General features: G+C 40.8%; 1 protein-coding gene across 1 annotated transcript in view; it reads right to left on the bottom strand.

Moving 5' to 3' along the window:
* Positions 1-1,283, bottom strand: part of ZNF280C (zinc finger protein 280C) — a 60,684-nt gene extending 59,401 nt beyond the window's left edge. Inside the window, exon 1 of the mRNA XM_035008599.1 lies at positions 1,163-1,283. The gene's annotated coding sequence lies outside the window, so the exon portion shown is untranslated. The remainder of the gene's footprint in view (positions 1-1,162) is intronic.
* Between the last annotated feature and the right edge of the window lie 17,869 nt (positions 1,284-19,152).

Raw genomic sequence — 19,152 nt, forward strand, 5'->3', positions numbered from 1 at the left:
GGCACACAGTCCTAACTTAATTTTATAAGCAAACCAGTTCCCTCATAAGCTCAGTAAAGTTTCTGCTTAAGGAGATAGCTTGAGTTTTTACAGTAACCCCCAAATCAGGACATTTCACAAATGCTAAGAGGAGACTTTTGTAGTTTGAAACTCTATTTCTTGGTTTCAATTTTATTTTTAATGGCACAAAAACACATTAAAATTCAGTCCAAACCAGAAAACAATAAAGGCAAATTTTAAGTTCACAGATTTAAAAAAAACAACTAAAAAATCTTTGCAAACAAAGACAATCCCTTAGATGAAGATCTCCTGTGCTTGCAGAACCTGGCTCACTTGACATTTTCTTCTATGATTTCTCCTTTAAAAAAGCATTAAAACTGAGATAACTTAAGAGGAACTCCCTCTGTGTCTAGAGAAGGATAAAACCTCAAAATGAAATAATTTTTTCCATCCAAGCAAAACGTGCAAAGCTCACTGTTATAAAATTGTGTATCTAACTCCACGTTTCTCCTTAGGGCTCTTCTCTTCTAAACAATAACTGAATGGAGCACGATTTCTACAACGAGCAGCACAGCACAGTCCCTTTGGCAAGAACAAGGGTATCAGCACTGAATGACCAGTAACCTGGATGGGGGAACCAGGACTGAAAGGAGGGGCCCAAGAGGCCCAGAAGCCAGAAAGTTCAGAACCTTCTGTGGTCTCTTAAGACTGAAGAGACTTGAGGGTGGGCGGGTCTCACCAAACATTGGTATCAAATATACAAAAGACCAAAGGGAGTTGCCTCCAGAAAGAAAAGCCAAAACCAGGCTGAGGACTGACAAGACGCACAGGCCCCGGTTGGTGAGGAGGCAGCGGCGGCGGCCCGCCCGGCCAACGGCCTGAGCGGGCCGCCAAACCCAGCCGCCGAGCAGCTACCTTTCCGAGATCCCTCCCCCGCCGGGGCTGGCGCAAGATGGTGGCCCACCCGCCACCGCGCCGCCAAGTTCGTCCCCTCCCCCGCTCCCTCGGCGATCCTAGCAACACACGCCGGCATCCGGACCCTCAACCTGCCCCCCTCAGAGCCGAGCCGGCGCCGCCACCCTCAGAGCGATACGGCCACGGCCGTGTGGCAGAGCCGCTGCCGGCTTCAGCGAGAAGCAGGCGGGGGCGGGGGATCACTTACCGTGAGCAGAGCAGGTCGCCCTGACTGGGACTCGAAGGAGGAGGAGAAAGAGGAGGAGGAAAGGGAGGAGCGCGAAGACACTAGGCGGCGGCCACAGAAACGGCGGCAGCCGCGGCGACTCCCAGCGCGGAATGAGCGCCTCAGACCAAGGGAAAAGTATATAACTACGCGCACTGCCTCATGGGTAGACGCCAACTCCTCCCCCCCCCCCCACCCCGCCCGTGCACATCCGGGTTTCTTTTCTAACAGACCGGGAAGGGCGGCGCGGACATGTGCGTGGTCTTACACTTTCTCGAAGGCAGAGGCACTCTGGCAGTGCACTCTGGGCCACGGGCTGCGGGGGGAGGGCCAGGGTAAGGGTCCCACGCTGATGACGATCTCCTCAGTGAATCCATTATTCGACCTGAGTTGCAATCTTGAAATTTGGGCTGCACACCTTGAAAATGTGAATTCCGGGTCTTTCTTGAGTGTAAGAGACAGGAACACCAATAAAAATTAGTACTGTACCTGAGAGGCAAAGACATAAACCAGATGAGTAAAAGGAATAAAAGTCAGATTATTTGAATTATTGGTTAATTTCACCAAATTTGTTTTAAATAATATAACTTCGCTTGCAACTCCGTTAGTCTTGGCATATAGATGTCTATAATAGTTATTAAAATGTTAAGAAAAATATACATTTACAATAAAAACATTTGTCAAGATACTGCTTGCACAAACATTTTCTAAACATGTGTGTTCTGAAGAGTAAAAAAATTTCTTCTCCCAGTAGACCTTCAGAAGGTCTATGGCACTAGGGGTCCCGCTCTCAAATTACACAGACTTAAAATCTTGCTTCATTAGTTCCTGAACACACACGTAAATTCAGTCAGTCACTGAATCCTACCAATTCTTCTATTTGAGTTAGTTTCTTCTTTCTCATCTATACTACACTTTGCTACTGGTCCTGAAAATAAGCTTTACAAGAAAAACAGAATAATCAAAATAACAACTATGGGAAGTTAAAAGTTCCAAAATCTTGGGGCATTCATAGATTCCTCCCCACTTCTGGACAGGCTAATAGGAAAGCCCAGTGCCTTCTCATTTGTTGTCAGTGGGAAATTTAAAACTCGCAACTCTCCAGCTGGCCTCTTCCTTTGGTGCTGATGAGACATTTAAAACTGTCAACTCTGCAGCCTGCCCACCATCTCCTTTGGCACAGGCATGAAATTTTAAACTTGCAAATCTACAGTCCGTGAAGGGAAGCTTTTCCCCAGTCCCATCCTCTAGACCCTAAAGGCCCAGCATACTTTCTCTTCCTCTCACAAGCCAACCCAGACCTGTTTGCTTTCCTGCTCTCCAGGGAGGTTCCTTGAGTAATAAAATTTCTTTCAGGGCACCTGGGTGGCTCAGTTGGCTAAGCATCTGCCTTTTGCTCAGGTTATGATCTTAGGATAATGGAATTGAGCCTGGTGTCCAGCTCCCTGCTCGATGGGGAATCTGCTTCTCCCTCTTCCTCTGATGCTCCCACCCCCCACCCCCCGCTCCTGCTTTCTCTCTCTCACATAAATGAATAAAAATCTAAAGTAAAATAAAATAAAATAAAATTTGTAATTCTCCCTGTGTATAGAGGGTTATGAGCCTCTACATCCAATCTAAAATTAGGGGGGGGGAGGGTCAAATTGCCTCAGTGGGATGATCAGAAAACATTTATAAACCAAATCAAAATTCCAATCCAGGTTATTCTTTCTTCGTGGAAAATATAACAACCAAGAAGACCAGAAAACCCTGGTCAGCAAATTTTCTCTCAAAAGGAAATGTACACAGAAGCCAAACTATAATAAAAAGGATGCCTGGTGAGAATGGAGTCAACACATGGGAAATTGTTTAATGGTTGACTCTCCTTAAAACTCCTCCTCAAGCTTCTAGAAAACCAGTCTGTTGGTTCTGTTAATTAACTGGCCACTGGTTATTTTTTCTCTTTTCAAGACTGCCATTAAATGAGGAGTTACTCCTATATAGTCTTTTTGGGGCAATTTTAAAAATTGAGATACATAAAAAACCTCACCATTTTAAAGTGTACATTACAGGGGTGCCTGGGTGGCTCGGTCAGTTGGGCGTCTGCCTTCGGCTCAGGTCATGATCTCGGGGTCCTGGGATCGAGCCCCACATTGGGTTCCCTGTTAGGTGGGGAGTCTGCTTCTCCCTCTCCCTCTACCCTTCTCTCTGTCTCTCTCTCAAGTAAATAAATAAAATCTTAAAAAAAAATTAAAGTGGGCGCCTGGGTGGCTCAGATGGTTAAGCGTCTGCCTTCGGCTCAGGTCATGATCTCAGGGTCCTGGGATCGAGTCCCACATCAGGCTCCCGGCTCAGCGGGGAGCCTGCTTCTCCCTGTGACCCTTGCCCCTCTCATGCTGTTTCTCTCTCGCTCTCTAAAAAATAAATAAAATCTTTAAAAAAAATTAAAGTGTACAACACAGTGGTTTCTAATATATTCACAATATTATGTAACCATCATCACTATCTAACTTCAGAACATTTCCTTCATCCCCAAAAAGAAACCTCATACTTGTTTAAAGCCATTCCCAATTCCCTCCTGCCCACATACCCTGGTAACCTTTAATTAACTTTGTGTAATCTACAGATTTGCCTCTTCTGGACATTGCACATTGCATATAAACGGAATCATGCAATATGTAGCTTTTTGTGTCTGGTTTCTTTCACTTAACATAATGTTTTTGAGGTAGGTTCATCCATGTGGTAGCATGTGTCAGTATTCCGTTCCTTTTTATGGCTGCATAATATTTCATCATATAGATTATACCATATTTTTGTTTCTCCATTCTTCAGGTGATGGATATTTGGGGTGTTTCCATTTTGGGGGCTCTTATAAATAATGCAGCTATGAACACTGTGTATAAGACTTTTTCAAAAACAGCTTTATTGAGATATAGTTCACATTCCATACAATTCACCCATTTAATTGTACAATTCAATGGTTTTTAGTATAATCACAGATATGTGTGATCATAACCACAGTCAATTTTATAATTTTTTTAAAGATTTTTATTTATTTATTTAACAGAGATAGAGAGAGAGCACAAGTAGGCAGAGCGGCGGACAGAGGGAGAGGGAGAAGCAGGCTCTCCACTGAGCAGGAAGCCCGATGCGGGGCTCGATCCCAGGACCTTGGGATCATGACCTGAGCTGAAGGCAGCCGCTTAACTGACTGAGCCACTCAGGCGCCCCTAATTTTAGAATATTTTAACCACCCCAAAAGAAACCCCATACACATTAACTGCCATGCCCCTACCCACCCACCAGTTACTCCCCAGCCCTAGGCTACCACCACTCTGCTTTCTGTCTCTATTGATTTCCCTGATTTGGACATTCCATATAGATGGAGTCATATAATGTGTCATTGTGATTGGCTTTTCTTTCCCTCAGAATAGTATTTTCAAGGTTCATCCATGTTGTAGCACATACATCATTCCTTTTTATGGCCAAATAATATATCATGGTATGCATATAGCACATTTTATTTAGTCATTTGTCAATTGATGGGTAACTGGATTGTTTCCACATTTGGCTACTATGAATAATGCTGCTATGAACATTCATATATGCATTTCTTTAATTTTCTTGGTATGTACCTAAGAGTGTAAATGCTGAGTCATATGGTAACTCTGATTAACTTTTTGATGAACTACCAGTATTTTTCACAGTGGCTGCACCACCTTTCATTTCCACTAGGATTTATTATGATTCCAATTTCTCCACTACTTTGCCAATACTTTATTTTTTCTGTTTGTTTGGTGGTGGGTTTTTTGTTTTTTGGTTTTTTTTTTGGTTGGTTGGTTGGTTTTTGTTATAGCCATCCTAGTGGGTGTGAAACCATCCTAATGGATATAAACTGGCATCCCATTGTAATTTTTTTAAATTTTTTATTTATTTATTTATTTATTTATTTTTTAAAGATTTTTATTTCTTTTTATTTGAGAGAGCATGAGAGGGGGGAGGGTCAGAGGGAGAAGCAGGCTCCTCGCCAAGCAGGGAGCCCGATGCGGGACTCGATCCCGGGACCCCAGGATCATGACCTGAGCCAAAGGCAGTCGCTTAACCGACTGAGCCACCCAGGCGCCCCATTGTAATTTTTTTTTAAAGATTTTATTTATTTATTCATGAGAGACAGAGAGAGAGAGAGGCAGAGGGAGAAGCAGGCTCCCAAGGAGCAGGGAGCCCGATGCGGGACTCGATCCCAGGACCCTGAGATCATGACCTGAGCCGAAGGCAGACGCTTAACCATCTGAGCCACCCAGGTGCCCCCATTGTAATTTTGATTCACTTAATGCATTTGAGCATTTTTCATGTACTGATTGGTCATTTGTATATCTTCTTTGGATGGATGTCTATTTAAATCCTTTCTTCATTTTTACTTGGATTGTTTATCTTTTTTAAAGATTTTATTTATTTGAGAGAGAGAAAGAGAGACAGAGAGAGAGTGAGCACATGAGCAGGCAAAAGGGGCACAGGGGGAGGGAGAAGCAGGTTCCCAGCTGAGCAGGGAGCCCTACATGGGGCTCGATCCCAGGATGCCAGGATCATGACCCGAGCTGAAGGCAGACGCTTACCCGACTGAGCCATCCAGGTGCCCCTATCTTTTTATTGTTGAGTTGTAAGACTTCTTTAAACATTCTGGATACTAGGTTGTTATTAGATATATAGTTATATGGTTGGCAAATATTTTCTCCCATTCTGTGAGTTGTTTTTTCATTTACTCGATAGTGTCCTTTGATGCATCAAAATTTAATTTTGATGAAATCCACTTTATATTTTTGTTCTGTTGTATATGCTTTAGGTATCATATCTGCCGGCTAATCGAAGGTCACAAACATTTACCTATGTTTTCTTCTAAGGATTTTATTTATTTATTCATTTTAAAAGATTTTATTTATTTACTTGAGAGAGAGTGAGAGAGCACAGAGGGAGAGGGAGAAACAGGCTCCCCGCTGAGCAGGGAGCCCAATGCAGGGCTCAATCCCAGGACCTTGGGACCATGACCTGAGCCGAAGGCAGATGCTCAACCGACTGAGTTACCCAGGCACCTCTAAGGGTTTTATAGTTTTAGGTTTTAAATTTAGGTTTTTGATCCATTTTGAGTTAATTTTTATATACAGTGTGACTTAGGGGACCAACTTCATTCTTTGCATGTGACTATCCTGTTGTCCCTGCACCATTCTCTGAAAGGACTATTCTTTCCCTATTGAATGGTCTTGATATTCTTGTCAAAAATCAGCTGACTGTAAATGCAAAGATTTATTTCTGGGCTCCCAATTCTATTCCATTGACCTTTATATTTATCTTTATACCAGTACTGTACTGTCTTGATTACTGTAGCTTTTTAAAAAATCTATTTATTTATTTATTTATTTTAGAGAGAGAGAGAGAGAGCATGTGCGAGTGGGGGAAGGGGCAGAGGGAGAGGGAGAGAGAATCTCAAGCAGACTCCATGCTTCTGAGTGCAGAGCCCCACTCAAGGCTTGATCCCTCAACCCTGAGATCATGACCTGAGCCAAAAACAAAAGAGTTGGATGCTCAACTGACTGAGCCACCCAGGCGCCTTGATTACTGTAGCTTTGTACTAAGTTTTGAAATTAGCAAGTGGAAATTCTCCAACTGTTCTTTTTTTTTTTTTCCAAGATTTTTTTTTTGGCAGTTTAGGGTCTCTTGTATTTCTACATGAATTTTAGGGTCAACTTGTCCATTTCTGGGAAAAAAAGCCAGTTAGAATTTTGATAAAGTTGTATTTAATCTGTAGATCATTTGGGTAACATTGCCATCTTAACAATATATATTTTTTTAAGATTTTATTTATTTGACAGAGAGAGACACAGTGAGAGAGGGAACAGAAGCAGGAGGAGTGGGAGAGGGAGAAGCAGGCTCCCGGCCGAGCAGGGAGCCCGATGTGGGGCTCGATCCCAGGACCCTGGAATCATAACCTGAGCCGAAGGCAGACGCTTAATGACTGAGCCACCCAGGCGCCCCGCCATCTTAACAATATTAAGTGCTCTAACCCATGAATCCAGGATGTCTTTCCATTTATTTAAGTCATATTGAGGATTTTTTGAGTCTATATCCATAGGGACCTTTTCTTTTCCTTCTTTTTTATATGATGTCTCTCTCTGGTTTTGGTATTAGGGTAACACTGACCTCATAGAATGAGCTGGGAAGCATCACATCCTCTTCTATTTCCTGGAAGCATTTGTGAAACACTGGTATTAATTCTTCTTTAAATGTTTGGTAGAATTCTACAGTTAATCCATTTGGTCCTGGACTTTTCTGTGTGGGAAATTTTGAACTATTAGATAAACTTCTTTCCTTGTAATTGACCTATTCAGATTTTCTATTTTTTCTTGCATTCATTTTCATAACTTGTGTCTTTCTAGGAATTTGCCCATTTCATCCAAGTTATCTAACTTGTTCACATAAAATTGTGCATAGGGGCGCCTTGGTGGCTCAGTCGGTTAAGTGTCTGACTCTTGGTTTTGGCTTAGGTCATGATCTCGTGGTCAAGAGATTGAACCCCATGTGGGGTTCCACACTCAGCATGGAATCTGCTTCAAATATTTTCTCCCTTTCCCTCCCCCTCCTCCTCTGCCCATCTCTCCACTTGCACATGCTCTTTGTCTCTCTCTCTCAAATAAATAAATAAATAAATTGTGCATAGTATTCCCTTAACTTCCATATATGGTAATAACTGAAATTTGAACCATGTTGTCTCAGACTGGTGTTCCTTAAACCAAATTCTGGGGCGCCTGGGTGGCTCAGTTGGTTAAGCGACTGCCTTCGGCTCAGGTCATGATCCTGGAGTCCCGGGATCGAGTCCCGCATCGGGCTCCCTGCTCAGCAGGGGGTCTGCTTCTCCCTCTGCCCTCTTTCCTCTCGTGCTCTCTGTCTCATTCTCTCTCTCTCAAATAAATAAATAAAACCTTAAAAATAAAACCCAAATTCTGGTAAGTAAAATGTGTGAAAAATTTAAAAATTATTTATTAATTTGTTTTAACAATAATAAATCTATTACATGTTAACATACATGACAAAGGCATATATAGTAATGATTATGATTATGGCTAAGGGTTGTCAGCACAGATCCTACAGACATTGAAGAATAAGAAGAAAACACTATGAATAACATTATGTCAACAATTCAACAACATAGCTGGAAGGACAAATTTCTTGAAAAAATACAATTTACCAAAATAGACTTAAGGAGCAGAAAATCTGAATATCACTTTATCTATTAAACAAATTGAATTTGTTAGAAAAAAAATTTCTCCAAAAGAAAACTGCAGTGCCAGATGGCTTCACTACTGAATAACACCAATCTTACAAACATTTTTCAGAAAACAGAAAAAGAGGGAACACTGTCCAGCTCACTTTATGAGGCTAGCATAACCTTCATACCAAAACATAAGAAAAGTATTTTAAAGGGTGCCTGGGTGGCTCAGCTGGTTAAGCATCTGCCCTCGGTTCAGGTCATGACCCCAGGGTCCTGGGATCAAGCCCCGCATTGGGCTCCCTGCTCAGTGGGGAGTCTGCTTCTCCCTCTAGCCCTCCCCTCTGTTCGTGCTTGCTCTCTCTCTCTCAAATAAATAAAAATCTTTAAAAAAAAGAAAAATATTTTAAAAAATTGTAGGTCAATATCCTTCATGAATATAGAGGCAAATTTCCTTAGCAAAACATTAGCAAATAACATAAACAGCATATAAAAATTATACTTCAAGACTCAAGAGGGTTTATCCCAGAATGCAATGTTAATTTAACTTCTAAAAGTCAATCAATGCAATTCACCATAGTTTTTTTAAAAGATTTTATTTATTTATTTGACAGAGAGAGACACAGCGAGAGGGGGAACACAAGCAGGGGGAGTGGGAGAGGGAGAAGCAGGTTTCCTGTGGAGCAGGGAGCCCGATGGGGGACTCGATCTCAGGACCCTGGGATCATGACCTGAGTGGAAGGCAGATGCTTAACTGACTGAGCTACCCAGGTGCTCCTGTAATTCACCATATGAACAGGATAGAGAAAACCCATATGATTATTCCAGTAGATGCAGAGAGTACATGACAAAATCCAATGTCTATTCCTGACAAACATTTTTAGAAAATTAGAAATAGTAAGGAACTTCTTCAAATGAATAAAGGGCATCTATAAAACACCAACACGTAGCATCATAATTAATGGTGAAAGATTGAATTACTCTTTTTTAAGATAGAAACAAGGCAAGGATGCCACTATCACCACTTCAACATGGTACTAAGCCACAATGAGATATCCCCTTACACCTGTCAGAATGGTTAAAATCAAAAAGACAAAAAAAATAACAAGTGTTGGCAAGAATGTGGAGGAATGTAAATTGGCATAGTCACTGTAGAAGACAGTATGGAGATTCTTCAAAAAAATTAAAAGTGGAAATACCATATGATCCAATAATTACACTACTGGGTATTACCCCCCCAGAAATGAAAAAATTAATTCAAAAAGGTATATGCTTCCCTGGGGCGCCTGGGTGGTTCTGTCAGTTGGACGTCTGCCTTTGGCTCGGGTCATGATCCCGGGGTCCTGGGATTGGGCCCCGCGTTGGGCTCCCTGCTTGGCTGGGAGTCTGGGAGTCTGTTCCTCCCTCTCCCTAAGCCCTCCCCACTCCCGCTCTCTCTCTCTCTCTCTCTCAAATAAATAAATAAATAAATCTAAAAAAAAAAAAAAGATGTATGCATCCCTATGTTTATTGCAATAGCCAAGATATGTAAGCAACCTAAGCGTTCAATGATAAGTAAGTGGATAAGGAAGATGTGGTATATATAAATATATATACATATATACTATATATGTACAATGTGGTATTTATATATGTGGTGCATGCACACGCACACACACACACACACAAACACTAGAATATTATGCAGGCCCAAGAAGGGATGAGATAATGCTATTTGCTACAACATGGATGGACCTAGAGGGTATTAATGCTAAGTGAAATAAGTCAAACTGAGAAAGACAAATACCATATGATGTCACTCGTATGTGGAATCAAAAAAACGAATAAACAAAAAGCAGAATCAGAACTACAAATTCAGAGAACAAATGGATAGTTGAGGGGAGGGAGGTGGGAGGCGGGCAAAATGGGTGAAAGAGAGTGGGAAATACAGGCTTCCAGTTATGGAATGAATAAGTCACGGGAATAAAAGGCACAGCATAAGGAATACAGTCACTGATACTGTAATAGCATTGCATGGTAACAGATGGTAGCTACACTTGTGGTGAGCACAGCATAATGTATAAACTTGTCAAATCACGATGTTGTATACCTGACAGTAATGTAATGTTGTGTGCAAACTCTACTCAAATAAAAAAGTTTAAAATAAACCTACCATAAATTAAAAAACAACAACATATACCTACCATATGACCCAGGCATCCCACTTCTAGGTATTCACCATGAGAAATGAAAACATATGTCCCTATTAAGATTTGTACACAAATGTTCATAGCAGCTTTATTCATAACGGCCTAAACTGGGAACAACCCAAATGTCTATCAACAGATGAATGGATAAACAAATTGTGGTATACAATGGAAATCGGGCCATATCCATACAATGGAATATAGCAATAAAAAGGAACAAATTATGAATACATGGAACAATATAGATGCATCTTAAGATCACCACTCTGGGAGCGTCTGGGTGGCTCAGTTGGTTAAGCGACTGCCTTCAGCTCAGGTCATGATCCTGGAGTTCCGGGATCGAGTCCCGCATCGGGCTCCCTGCTCGGCGGGGGGTCTGCTTCTCCCTCTGATCCTCTTTCCTCTCGTGCTCTCTGTCTCTCATTCTCTCTCTCTCGAATAAATAAATAAAATCATAAAAAAAAGATCACCGCTCTGAGTGAAAGAAGCTAGAAAAGAGAGTACATAGTGTGTGATAGCATTTGTATAAAATCTTAGAAATGCAAAATAACCTATAGTGACAATGTGCAAAATCAGTGGTTGCTTGGAGTTAGGGATGGAGGGAGAAATGCACAAGATGGAGGCATGAGAAAACTTTGGGAGTGATGGAAATGTTTTATAACTTTCTTTTTTTCCCCTTGAACTTATATTTCCATTCTACTTCTCTACAGAATTTTATCCTAATTAAATATATTTCTATATTTGGAAGTCTTTAAATATCCTCAAGTACTTCTATGCAATAAAATCATAGATAAAGCAAATAAATTTTAGGGAAGAATTCATAATGAAGCAGAGAATCTGGAAATTCTAGTTTGAAGATGATGAACTATAACATTCATTTGGTGCTTACTACCTTAAATTGTTAAATAACTTATCTATATATGTCTTATTTGACTAGATGATTAGTTCCTTGAAGGCAGGGATGCATCTCAGATCTTCTATAGCACAGGACCTGGCACTCAGTAAATGGCTCATTCATTCATTTTCTCATTCATCTATGCAACAAAGATTTCTTGAGTATTTATATGTAAGGTACTTAGAAGGCCTTGGGCATATAATGATGAGTACACCCAAGGCTCAGTAAATTCCTCTTGATAATTGATAATTATCAAGTACCTTACAGAAAGGGTGTAATTCTCTTTTCTCCTGTAAGTGCAGTTGCGCTATTGGTCCTATTAACCTTGTTATAAAAGCAGGGACACCAAGAAACAGAGATAAATTAAGTGACTCGCTTGGGGTCATGCACTCCATTGTGAGTGAATTAAGACCCTTACAGGTTCTTCTCTGAACCAAGGTGCTGGGGAATTCATTCAGATTGCCTGGGGTTCATATTTCATTTAAATGCTCTCATTTCACATCCATCTTCTCAGATTCATATTTCTGAACTGGCTTAGTTCCACTTCGGACACTGTCAGAATAAATTAGAAACCAAGGGTCCATGATACCATCTGAAGCGAAACTACTGTAAGTAGAAAATATAAAACAGCAGTATTGTATTCCCATATAGTGTAGCACTATTTGTGAAACATTTCTTTTTTCTGAGCAAAAATAGGAATGATAAACTTGGGTGAATTTTTAAACATTAAAATAGAAAATAAAATTCGATTTTACCATATGTTCTCCAGTAAGTGTAGCCAAAAGGTAGTGGGTAACAGTAAATACTTTATCTCCTAAAAAATCATCTACAAACTATTCTGATAAATAACCAGATCGATTCCTGACCATGAGCAGAGAGAGGGTAACAACTCTGATGGCACATAAACTTGAATCAGATACAAGCTCCTTGGCCTAGCCCATTCAGATGACAAGGCATGTTGTTAATAAAGCATATTGTATCACAAGTACATTGCCCTACAGTGTTTATCTTATTGGAAACTGTAATTGACTGAAACAACGCCCTCAGTGAAAAAATACGATATGTTATGAGTTGTACAAAGATCAAAATACTTTAGACTAATAATAGTAGTTATTTGTGAAGGATTAAAATATGAGTTATACTGTATAGAGTTAATAACTCAGCATTGCTGTTAGGTTTTGTTTCCATTCTGGTCCCTGCCAGAGAGCCATGAATTTCAAGCCAAGTCTTGTGAGAGAAACAATTTCCTCCACCAGAATATAAGCTCCATGAGGCTGGGAACCCTGATTCATTTACCAATGTCTTCCCAGCATATTGTTCTTGAAACAGAGTTGAACATTTGTTGAATGAATAAACGCATCAATGGAGTGTAAGAAAATGGAACAAGTTTCAAGTTCAAGCCAAATCATTCTCAGTCATTCTCATATCTCCAGAATGGGACACAGAAAATTAGAGTGGAACTCAATTTCCAGGGGATTGTGGCTGGTGGGGAAAGGAGGGAGCCTCAAAACAGGCTGTGGATACCACACGATACTCCTACATACCAGAATGGGACAGAGAATCCTTGTGTATAGAATCCTGGTAGGAAAGAATAAAGCATGTTCTTGGTCCTTACCTCTCTGCCCCCATTCCTGTCCCACCTCATAGGGTTTGAAAGTGTTCTTGAATCTTTAAATCTGTACTCTTCTGGGACAAATAAAAGGTCTTCAGATATTCTCTGATTTTCAGTTAAGGAGTGCCAGGTGGAACATATGTAGGTGTGGTTCAGGAATCACTGTGAGGGGCTAGGACAAGAGCAAGGTCAAGGACCTATCAGGTACACAGAGGGCCAGGTCTTGAAATGGAGGGGTATTACCTCTCAGATAGCAATAGTGCAGAATCTGGATGAAGACAGAACAATATACAGGTGATGAAGAGGGATAGATCCACAAAGATTTTACAGTAGAAGGAAGTACGTACAAACCTTTGAAGTGGAGGAGAGGGAAGGTGAAGGAACTTGAGGCTTAAGCCACAGTCACCTTTCCTTATTTCTGGAAAAAAATCGATGTTGTTGGAGCCTACTCTGCCACATGTTTTGGCAAGGTGATTTTCTTCCTCAGCATGAGGAGCTCATTATGATTAGTCTCATTCCTTTTACAAGGAATTAGTTTAGGATGGGTGCATGACACAATTTTGCCTGATGGGACCCAAGGGAAATTCTGCTAGAGGCCTCCTGAAAGGCTTTTCCTTCCTTTGTTGAGAGAGAGGGTGTAAGGAATGAATCACAGATCTGGGAGGCATCGTCCCTCCTTGCTGGATGCCTCTCTGCATCTGATGCCAAGGAATGCTGAAGCCGTGGTGTAGCCCTGACAGGAGATGATAGGAGATATTACCATCATGCTGAGTGTGGCAGAGTAGAAAGAAGAAATCCACTTGGGTCTTCAATTATGTACTTGAGCTACTCAATTAACCAACCTTGGAATCATCTTCCCCCAAATTTATTTTATTAGATAATACATTTCTTATTTTTAAAAAGTCACTTCTAGTCAGGTATTCTATTGCTTGCACTTGTGTTGATGCCTTGATCCTTCAAGTAAAGTAAGAAATGAGAGCATGTGTGATAAATATAAAGTTTGGGATTTGAAAAGTTTGAAACAGATACTTCAGCTTTTACCTATAGCCCCCCTCCCTCTTCTTTCTCTTCACCCCATCCCACCTCACTGCCCTCTGGACTCAGACAAGGGCCAGGAGACAGAACTGGGCTCAGAGGATCTCTCCCTTCTGATGACCTAGTCTTTGTTTTTGGCTCAAGCTTATTGTGTTTGGCTTTTTCTTCCTTGAGGACATGTGCTCTCCCAGGAGGTTCCTCAGTCCCTGGAGTAATCAGACATGTCTGAATCCCAACCCACAACTTAGGCTCAAGTGGAGAGCCCCAACTTCCACACCATTTTGTGCCTGTATTTAGAATGCTCTGCAGCCTTTGAGCACAAATAGGAAGAGAATGAAAATGGACCAGCCTCAGGGCTGGGAACTGGCAGAGGCATAAGAGAAGGTCAGAGTGCACAGGTGTTGGCATGGCTCCCCTGGGTTATAACTCCTATGAAAACCACATAGCACACAACCTCAAATGCTGCATATACAGAGTTAGTACTCAATAGATGTGCATTGAATTTAATTAAATGAATGGCTTGTAAACTGAAGGTCAAATGGCTTTCTTCTACTAAATCTTCCATTCAGAGAGCTCCTTTCACCCACCACTCCCTTCCCTTGCCAAGCAAAACCTTCAATATTTTCACCTCGATTAAAAATGTAAGTTTATTTTTATGACATACTTGTGAGATAAGGAATGGTAAGAAGAGTTTAATTTAATTTAATTTACCAAGAAGAAGCGAAGATACATCCAGTTGATCTAACCTGGCCAAGGTCCCAGAGGGTATCTGTGCAGAGTTAGGGTGGTCCACTAAGTCCTCAGGCTCTGAAGCCATTGTTCTGATGTCCTTCTATGTACTTGTTTGATATCACTTTCTTTGTTCTTTCTCACTAGCTTGCTGATTACCTGTGCCAATCAAATTCAGGAACACCACGGGCTACAGGTCAGCCACAGTCTCAGGAGGATGTAATGCAAGTGAGAAAACAAGGCACAATATAATATTTTCCTCTTTCAAATATGTGCATCAAGTGTGGCTCATAAGTCTGAAAATGTGTGCAGGAGGGAGTGGTGCTTCCCCCCCCCCAAGATATAAAAAGTAAAAGATATATCAAATGCTCTGAATGGACCACAGCTGAAAACCAAATGAGAAATTCACCAGTTTAAGATTCTCTTAATAGAGAACACTCAGAATGTTGAAAGGGTTCATCACAGAGTCGCTAAAGAATCAGGAGAGATGCATTCTTTCTCCCTCCTTACTGAGAAGTCTCCATGGCATTGCTTTAAACGCAATCTGTTAAGAAAGCCTGGACAGCAGTGGAACGTTTAGTATAAACCTTGACAGAAATGTTAATTACTATTCTAACAAACATCCTCTTGGCTCATTCATTTTCACTGTAGAGAGAAATATCACGGTGTTCAGACGGCAGGGTGTAGAACTGGAGAAGGTTCAAAGGAGAAAGGCTGTGGAAGAAAGGATGCTGAGTGGGAAGGGGAGCAAGCATGGGGGTGGAGGCTGCTCGAGCGAAGAGATTCTGCATTAGCCCTAGGCTAATCTCTGCCACTCATTCTGCCAGACAAGCAGACAAGGTCTCTGGGGCCCCTGAGTCTTGGACCCCCCGCTGCAGAAGGACAAATTTTTCTCTAGAGCTGCTCCACCACCCAGAGGCTGGGCCAGAGGGAGGTGAGTGGACTGGACCAAAGCTACACTCTTGGAGTCACATGGGCGGACTGTGCTCCCCTGGGCAAAGCATTCAGTTTCTACAGTTAAGTATGATGCTCTATCATTGTTGAGTATAATATTAGCTGTAGGTTTTTGTATATGTACTTTATAATCTAAGGAAGTTCCCTCTATTCCTAGTTTACTGAGAGATTTTATTCTGAATGGAGTTTGGATTTTGACAAATACTTTTCATTGTCAATTGATATGATCAGAGGATTTTTCTTCTTTAGGCTGTTGATATGGTTGGTTGCGTTGAATGATTTTTACATGTTGAACCAGCTTTTCGTACATGGAATAAATCCCTCATGGTTGTGGTATATAATTCTTTAGTTAAAATTAGATTTTGTTTGCTAGTATTTTGTTGAAGATTTTTGTGTCTAAGTTCATGACAGATATTATTCTGAAGTTCTTTTTTTGTATTGTGTTACCTTCTATTCTATTTTCTGGAAGATGTTGGGTAGAATTGGTATTATTTCTATTTAAATGTTTGGTATAATTATTCAGTAAAACCATCTGAGACTGGAGATTTCTTTTTGAGGAGGTTAAAATTATGAATTAGTATTACTTAATAGTTACAGGAACATTCAGAATATCTCTTTTGTTTTTAGTGATTTTTGGTAGTTTGTGATTTTCAAGCAACTGGTCTACTTCATCTAAATTCTAAAATACAGGTGTGTAGAATTTTTTGTAATATTCCTCTTCTATCCTTTTGATGTCTGCAGAATCTGTAGTGATATTCCCTGTTTCATTCCTGATATTGGTAATTGTGCCCTTTTTCCTTTGTCAGACTTGCTAGAAATTTGTCAATTTTACTGATCTTTTCAAAGCTCCAGCTCTTTGTTTCGTTGATTATTGTCTTTCTGTTCTCAGTTTTGTTGATTTCTTCTCTTAGACACAGGCCTTTGGGGCACTCATATATAGCAGGAAAAAACCTGTGTAGCAAATAATTATGATCGAATGATCCTATATATTTGAAATGGCCAGAGAAAGCAAATCTATAGACACAGAAAGTAAATTAGTGGTTGCCCAGGCCTGAGGGTGAATATGGGGATTAGCTAACAGTAAATGGGCCTTAGGGATCTTACTGGGATGATGAAATGTTCTAAAACTGGATTATGGTGACGGTTGGACAACTTGCTAAATTTACTGAAAGTCATTAAATTGTACACTTGAAATGGGTGAATTTTATGATGTGTACTTTGTATCTCAGTAAGGTTGTAAAAAAACAATAATTATGAAATAATGTGAATAAATGCAATAGTACAATCATGGAGCCTTGTCCCCCTTTAACAGGAAACAGAGGACTAAGTGGTTTGCCCAAATCACATAACTGGTTAGTGATAGGGTGGGTATATGAACCTTGTCCTATTAAGCCAAGACCAATCATCACCAGAATAATAACAGAAGAGACATAGAAATGTATGCCAAGAAATAGATATCCTTCCCATGAGTGGAGGTTGCCTCTCTCTTAGAATGAAGCTCACCCTGCGAGGCAAAGATGACCCTGAGTGGTGACCTGATAGTATCTCACACATATACTGCCAACCGACAGGGCCATACAGATCAACTAGCCTTTGGCAGATCTTTTGGCTTGATCAAACAGAGGTCTTCGTTTCAAGCCACAAAGATCAGTTCTGAGTGATTGAGGTCGGAAAGGAATCAAGCAGCTCACAGAATCATTATAAGGACGAGGAACCAAGTTCAGAGCTGTGCAGTCAGGAACAATGCCTAAAATCATGCTGCAGATTCAACCCTGCGAGAGGACTGCTGTTACTGATGCTCCTGCTCATGCTGGACTCTGCCCCTTCCTCCACCAACCCCTACTGCCCTGGGAACTCATTTTGGCCACAGCTGTGGCTCTTGTCAGAGAGAGAACTCACTGCCGTCATTGTTTTTATGTGATACTAATTCTTGATTCAGATCACTTTGTAGGGGTTTCTGATTGGTCCAGTGTAGATCATACAGCTAAATCCAGGCTGCAAGGCAGGCTGGTAAAATGAATATTCGACACCTTTTATCAGCTTCCATAGTGGAAACCAGGCTCTACGTTCCTCCAAGAATCATACACTGGTGAATTCCCTATGGAAAGTGAGTTCAGACGCTGGGCAGCTAAAACTCATGCGTGTGCACGTGCACACACACACACACACAATTTTCCACCACAGCCTTGCTCAAATTGTGGTCTACAAACCAGCATTATTGTCATCGGCTGTTAAAAATGCAAATCCTCTGGTCCTGCTCCAGATCCTCAGAATCAGAATCTGGTTTTTAACAAGCACCCCAGATAATTTGTATGTACATTAAAGTTTAGAAGTGCTGTTTTAGGGGTGCCTGGGTGGCTCATTCGGTTAGGTGTCCGACTCTTCATTTCTGCTCGGGCCGTGATTTGGGGGTTGTGGGATCGATCGGCCAGCGTTGGGCTCTGCACTGGGCAAGGAGAATGCTTGGGATTCTCTCTCTTCCTCTCCCTCTATCTTTCCCACCCCACCCCCACTTGAGTGCTCTCTCTCTCTCAAAATAAAAAGAAAAAATAAAGAAGTGCTGCTTTATGTTATACAATATATAGTCCTTTTTAATTTCTAAAGATTAGTCACTATTACCCTCTACTCATAAGTAGGGCTGTCAGAATCAGCAAATAAAAATACAAGACTCATGGTTAAATTTGAATTTCAAGATAAACAATAAATAATTTTTAGTATAAGCATGGCCTGTATTTTATCCGGCACATGCACTCATCCATATACCCCTCTCCCCACAATTAACAAATTGAACAAAAGGAAAAATTAACATAGCCTACAGGAATGCATGCAAACCAGTTTTCTGTTTTGGCATGGTAGATTATAGAGAGCATGACAGCAGAACAGTAAACTCTACATAGATTCAAGCACACTGAGTTCTGTTGTAAGCAGTCCATGCCTGGGTCTCTATAATTTGAAGGGAGAGTGGCTTCCCCTATTAACTATTCTATAGAATGAAGTCTTTTTTTCCCCCAAATACACTATGAATTGCAACTACTTTTACTTAATGAAATTTGATCAAAAACACCTTTATCCCATAGAACCTGACTTACATTTCTTTCAAAATATGGATGAAATGAGTCTTAAAGTAAATAAAGAAAATATGTGGTAAATTAAAAAATATGAAAATATGTGCTGGCATTTCTCTGGAGAATGCTTCGTTTTCTTCCTAAAGAGTTATTGCCCATGTCTAGGAGTCTTAGAAAAATAGCTTTCAAACATTCTGTCTGAGAAAGAGAGAGATTCTATAATGTATCAATAGGAATTAGAAGCATCATGGTCAAAAAT

This window comes from Mirounga leonina, unplaced genomic scaffold (assembly GCF_011800145.1).
Source record: "Mirounga leonina isolate KUSES-001 unplaced genomic scaffold, KU_Mleo_1.0 Mir_101664, whole genome shotgun sequence".
Lineage (NCBI taxonomy): Eukaryota > Metazoa > Chordata > Mammalia > Carnivora > Phocidae > Mirounga > Mirounga leonina.